This window comes from Vespula pensylvanica, chromosome 23 (assembly GCF_014466175.1).
Source record: "Vespula pensylvanica isolate Volc-1 chromosome 23, ASM1446617v1, whole genome shotgun sequence".
Lineage (NCBI taxonomy): Eukaryota > Metazoa > Arthropoda > Insecta > Hymenoptera > Vespidae > Vespula > Vespula pensylvanica.
Window position 1 is genome coordinate 1,402,983 of NC_057707.1, and position 7,500 is coordinate 1,410,482.

The following is a 7,500-nucleotide window of genomic DNA, read 5'->3' on the forward strand; positions in this document are numbered from 1 at the left end:
AACTTGAAAGCAATTCCCTGTGCGTAAAATTTCTTTCAGAGGGAAGAATAAAGAAAAACTAATTCTAACGAACCACTTTGAAAATATTATAGTAATTATGTCGATCGGAATTTGATTCGTTGATCTCGATAAAATTTTTATTAATATATTTATTTCGTAACTCGTTTATGCGAATTCGAACGCAGTGTTTATTCTTCGGACGATCGTTATATCGAGTTCTTTGTAATTTTCATCCAAAAATTCTCGATTCGATATTTCTCTCTCTCTCTCTCTCTCTCTCTCTCTTTCTATTTTTCTTTTAACGTTTCGTATATTTTATTTGGATTTTTCGAGTTGACGGAGTTCGTCGAGTACGTCGATTCTTTTTCATCGCGACAATTTCTACAAAATTTCTGCTTTTCTTCTCTCATTCAATGCCGATTACGTCTTCCTTATTTTCTTTTCTTTTTTCTTTTCATTCCTTCACCAAAAGTATCGTATCGGTTCTCTCGTTTTGTTAAGTTATTTCGAGCATAGTATCATTCCTTTCTTCAAATAAAAGAATAAAAGAAATTCAACGAAATATTGGAATATCGAAATTCGAAATATTGGACTTTTCCATTAATTATCTTTTCATAATCTTTAAAATGGATTTAATTAACTAAATTTCATCATCATCATCATCATCATCATTTCTTTCTTCTTCTGAATACTTCGTAATAAAATATAATCGTTAATTAATTTACTCGAATTAATGAACTTATTAATTCTCTAGATTAATCGATTTGTTTGGATCATAAAACAAAAAAATTCATTGTCGTCGCCATTATTTTCTTCATTTTTTTCATACATCATAATAAAATGTAATTGTTAATTATCTTGACCTTGCGGTTAATTAATCTATTAAATCTCCGAGTTAATTATCTTGTTGGAATAATAAAAAAATACAAAGAAAAAAAAAAAAAGAAGAAAAAAAGAGAGAAAAAAGAATGAAGCGGTTTACCTTCGGTTTACGTAATCAATTTCGACGATTATCAATTTGCGAGATCTTCCGAAACACGCGTAACATAACTCCATTTTAACGATCGACTTTTTACCTTCAGAATTTCGACCAATCGCGTTTCAGTCGAACGATTCGCGATTCTACTAACGGGGAACATCGAGACATGTGTAAAACGTCTCGTAGAGAGAACTTAGTAAGACCTTTAAAACGAAAACTTTCTAACGTGTTCGACGTTCCTTTCTCGTGACTCCTTACAACGACCTCTTACCTCTTTGGATTCGTGTTTCCGAAGGTGGCACTCAAGAAGAGATAATCTGGGATTTCGGAAAGGGGTTTGCCTGCCTTTCCATTTCAACTTAACGTAAATCTTCGACAAGTGAAAATCGTTACGAGATCGTATGTGCATCATGATCGATTTTATATCACGGTATCTACGATCTAATCATTTTATCTCACGTGATTCAAAGTGATTCAATTCGAGGAATGTAATTCAATTAAATTTGAAAGTTCGTTGAAATTTTCAGAGAGAAATTTTTCTTTCGAAAAGGGGAAAATTTTTCAATCGAATGAAGATAAGTCAGATCCCGTTTCTAAACAAAAGGATTATTAATAATATTATATAATTGTTATCAATAATATATGAATCATATCAAATCGAAATTCGATTAAATTTGTACGTAGACATTTTTAGAGAAAAATAATCGATAATTTTTTTGTAGACAAGAAAAATTTCTAATTCGAATGGAGATAAGTTAGATTCCGTTTTTAAATAAAACGATTGTTAATAATATTATATAATCGTTATTAATAATATTAATAATATATGAATCATGTCAAATTGAAATCCGATTAAATTTGTACGTAGAAATTTTTAGAGAAAAATAATCGATAATTTTTTTTGTAGACAAGAAAAATTTCTAATTCGAATGGAGATAAGTTAGATTCCGTTTTTAAATGAAACGATTGTTAATAATATTATATAATTGTTATTGATAATATTAATAATATATCAATCATGTCAAATTCATCGAATTGCCAAGAGATTTCAAGACGAAATAGTAAGTTATATGTATTTATTTTTTTATTCTTTTTCGAACTTAAATATCTATTTTCTTAAATACGTGTATCATCGATAGAACGAGAAAGAAGGAAATATGATAATAAAGAACGGACGACTAACGGAACACGAGTGATCGAAAAAACATCGTTGACGAAGACACTCAAATATTATTACGACAGATTCAGATATTATCATTTTTATATCGCAGATAAATTGGATACTATCATTGCTGCCATTTGCTTGTGGATCATCAAATTATATTTCTCTTTAATGGGATATGGACCGATCATAAACGAGACCGAAACAATGATCGATGAGTAATAAATAAATTATCTATCTAATAAATCTTTTTTGATTATTCTATGTAACTTATTAATTTTCAAAAAAATCTGATGTAATTAGTCATCTTCATTAAACCTACAATCCATTTATATTACATACTTATAAAAATTAAATGAAAGAGAAAGAAAATATTAATTAATAAATTATTAAAGTAATAAAACTATGATAAGAAACTATATATATATATATTAAAAAAAAAAAAATAAATCTAAGCACGATTAGAAACTCTATCGTTCGGCACATATTCGTTCTCTACGCTTAATCCTTTCTACTTGATAATTTGTAAAAGTCAGAAGAGGATCGATATTAGAGAAAAAAAGTCTATGGCGAATTCGCGTTCGTTTCGCCATTTTCTCGGTTACGAAGAGAGAAAGAGAAAGAGAGAAAATTGTTCTCTTCCATACATTTTAGCCATTGCGCAATCCAATGGCAATTCTTTCCATTTCACCATCGTACACTACTTTCTTCCTACTCTCCTGTTGGAATCTCACGTCGTGGAAAGTTAAGATATTCACGGGTCGATCGTAAAAGATGCAGTTCAATCTAGATGCTAGCGAACTCCGACCATCTTTCTTTTTCTATCTCTTTCTGTCTATTTTTCGTCTTACTACGGTTACAAGATAAACAGAGAGCTAGCTTTCCACCCTATCCCCTTCTTATACCAATGAAAAAATTCTCAAGTTATTTGAAAAAAAAGAAAAAGAAAAAAAAAACAAAAAAAAAAACAAAGAAAACGAGATAGAAGAACAGAAGAACAAAAAGAAAGAAAGAAAGAAATAGAAACAAGAATGCTAATTTTCTTATAATTCTACACACGTTCGACTAATCTTGACTATTTATCACCACTCTCTGTCTACCGAATTCGAACGATTCTCTCTCTCTCTCTCTTTCTCTCTTTCTCTTTTCGAGTATGTATAACACATAGTAAAGCTTATTCGAATATGTGAAACACATAGTAAAGCTTGCCAGAGATAAAAAAGTTCGTTCGAGCAACGAAAGAGAGAAAGAGAGAGAGAGAGAGAGAATAAACATTGTTATATTCCTTAGGGAAAAAAGAATCGACGCGATAGAAAAAAAGCTTTTCAGTATCCCAACATCTCTCTCTCTCTCTCTCTCTCTCTCTCTCTCTCTCTCTCTCTCTCTCTCTCTCTCTTCCAATCTCTCTAGTTTAACCCTTGCTAGTTTCTTCTTACAATTCGAATTCTCGATCGATCTCAACGACGAGCATTTTTACAGATGTATGTATATCATTCTTCTCGCGCACTTTTTTTTTTCTCTTCTATTGTATGAAATGTGTGTCAGGTCGACGAGCCATCCTAAAGCTTGATGATCGTAACGCCAACGAAATGAGCTTCTTCTTTCTTTCTTTCTTTCTTTCTTTCTTTCTTTCCTTTTTTATTCGTTCCTTTCTAGTTCGATCAAAACCTCAGATCGAATCGTCGGATTATACGTATGGATCATAATCATACAGATGGAATCATCTTTCGACCTAATTTTTTTTTTCTTTCCTCAACCAGGGTTAATCCTTTTTTTAAAAAAAAATTCCAACGAACTTTCGCAAAAATTTATTTTGTAATTTTGTAATAATTTCAATCGAAAGGGATATATTTAGATTCGTTTATTACGCTTCGTCTAAGATCCTCTGAGATTTTATAAGAAATTATTATTTAATGAAATTATTATCGATCTCTATTATCGTAATGTTATAAAATGTCGTAGATAGGGAATATGATTTTATATTTGTTATATCCTAACATCTTCTGCAATTTTATAAGAGATTATTTGTCTAATTAATTATCGATTACTATATCATAATGTTGTAAATAAGAAGAATGTTAGGTATAGAAAATATGATTTATATTTGTTACATCTTAAGATCTTTTGAAATTTTATAAGAGATTATTATCTAATTAATTATCGATTACTATATCATAATATTATAAATATGAAAAATAGATAGAGAATATGATAAGAATATAATAAATAAATCATTATATTTCAACGAAATAATAAGGTACGTTTGTGTTAAGTCGATGAAAATAATTTAAGTGTCAATCAACCGATACAATGGCTAGCCGATTCGTCGACGCTAACTGACAGCCATGATTTTGCGCACAATGAAGTGACGGTAGACAATCTCACGATTGACGGGTACGAAACAATCAAAAGCGTATGATTCGTACAATTTTTCTTTTTCTTTTGATTACATCTCATGAAAAATTAATAAATTTACGAAAATACGACGTGGAATATGTATGGGAGAATATCAATTTTAGTAACGTTAACTTATCTATTCTCTATTATTATCGATATTTTAATTATCACACGACAGCGTCGTGTATTTTTGTCACGTTATTCGGGCTACGATATTTTACGATTTTATCGTAATATTTCGTTGGTACAATTTTCTTCCTAAAAATTTTTATGAAAAAGAGAGAGAGAGAGAGAGAGAGAGAGAGAGAGAGAGAGAGAGAGAGAGAGGAAGAGAAAAGAAAAGAAAAGAAAAAAAATCGACATTCATCGTGCATTAAAAGATGAATAAAATCGAATGAAATGGATTGGAAAATTGTAAGCTCGTTCGCAAGTATAGCAAAAGATACCGTAGTTATACAGTTACATATATATATATATATGTATATGTATATATAGATATGTACCTGCAAAATAAGGGAATATTTTCCTTTCGAATTTATCTCGAACGATTTCACGTTTTACCAAGGGAAATTTCGTAATTCCACGATCGGTCGATATGTTTTTCCTGCTCGATTAAGCGTCGTGCGTGTACACACCACAGTTTCGAATTTTATTTTCTTGCCACTTTTAATACATGCATACGTACATATATATATATATATATATACATATATATATATATATATACACACACATACGTGTGGTCGATGGCATCGACGTTTTACCAGGATAAATGCCGTAGTTAACTACACAATTTTTATTTTTACGTTACACATTGACTGTGTTAGATACGTTGCTTGACACCAATATTCGATTGGCTGCCGATAAAACGATTGTCGTTTTCATTTCCGTCCTTTGCTTCCTTTAAAACTGATTCTCCTATCTATCCGAATCGAAACGATACCAGTATTAAAATTCTAGCCAATTGTGTTTAGTAAATCATTCTGAATAAAATATCTTTAGAAATTGTTCATACACACGTACATACATAGTTAGATAAATATATTGAATTATTAGTCTATTTTTGATCTCTACATTCTATTCATTCTTTCTCTCTCTTTCTCTGATTCCAGCTAAGCCTGGTCGATTCGATAATTTATCAGGATCATTTCGGTACTGGTCGAACGGCGGTAGAACTCGGTCGAATTTATGATAACGATAACATTGAATAATTCGCGGGGAGCATTGATCGCAGACCGTTCAAAGCGAGAGAGAAAGATAGATGGATACGGTTGGATAGATAGATAGCTACACACACACACAGAGAGAGAGAGAGAGAGAGAGAGAGACAGAGAGAGAGAGAGAGAGAGAATAGTGCGTGTCTCTCAGCAAACTCGTAATTTTGCTGACAGTGAAGTAAAATTAAATAAAACTTATCGCTACAGCCTTCGTTATTTCATGGATATATCGATAATTCTCTTTTTCTTTTTTGCAAAATGAAAATGGACGTATTCGATGAGGAGTAAAAAAAAAAAAAAAAAAAAAAAGAGAGAGATTGATAGATAGATATAGCTGAATGAATAGACGGATAAATCCTTTAACAATCTTTTTTTTTTTATTCCTCGATTAAGAAGAATTTTTTTAATCAGGAAATTAATTATTTATTATAGAGTGTTGACACGTTATCAAATAAATTTATATCTATAAGAGTTTTGTAGAAAATTCATTGACCTCTCTCTCTCTCTCTCTCTCTCTCTTTTTTATTCTTCTCTCTTGTCGTCTCAATTCGTTCGCAACCATCGTGGTAACTTTATTCGGTTTACGGATCTACCGAGCTCTTCGTGCTATGCTTTTCAACGATAAAACCTGAGAGAAAGAGAAACAGCAAAAAAGAGAGAAAGAGAAAGAGAGAGAGAGAGAGAGAGAGAGAGAGAGAGAGAAAATGATAAGGCATACTTTTGAATTTTCCTTCTCCACCCTCAAACCCCTATTGCATCGTCCTCTCTGAGGTAACCCGTTCGACATACTTTTCGCATAGTTTTCTTCGAGTAACACGAGTACGCACAATCACCATATTCGCGTAGTGCTAGGATTTAAATAGTTTCAGTAAAATTTCAAACTGAGTTGATAGAAACCGTAAACTTCTTTCTCTTTTTATCTCTCTCTCTCTCTTTCTCTTTCTGTTTCTCCGTCTCTTACTTTCTTTCTCTACTTTACTCTTACTCCACTCTACTGCAGTCTACTATTCGTGGCAGGCTTGTTTTTCTTATAGTTTCTAATTTTTTTTTTTTTTCTTTTCGATTTGGACTTTCAACGCGTTCCTTAACGATGCACTATTCAACATACGAAACGAACAAGTTTTGTTTTGTTTTTCTTTTCTTTTCTTTTTTTTTGTTCACTTGTGTTAAACGCCACGAGTTGCGTTGAATAATTTTTGTTTACTTCTTTTCTTTTTTCATGCTCGTTAAGAAACATTTTTAATAGCAGCGAAAATAGTCAAATATTATATTATTTAATACCAGCGATAATAGTCGAAGAGTTTTCATTGGTCTTATTTCGAAAGAAATAAATATAAAATATAAAATTCTATATATATATATATTATATTATACATATATTATAGTATAGCATTATATATATATATATGTGTGTGTATACGTATGTAGTATAAAATACGTACATATACGTATCCATGTAATTTCTATCAGCCTTATAACATCAAGTACTTTTGCATCACAGCTTTCTCGGTAAGTCAATGAAATTCCCCTTTTATTCGGTGCTCGACCAATCAACTCATCGATGTTATTACTCGATGTCACTCGAGGTACGGCTATCGATTTCGAATCACACTGGCAGTTCGACGGAGAAATTTAATTGGGGGCCTCGTAATTCCCAGCTCAATTCGAGGTCGAACTGCGAACGCTTCGTGGCTTCCTCCTTTATCCCCCTTTACACAGTTCACCCCATTCGACAACATACCCCC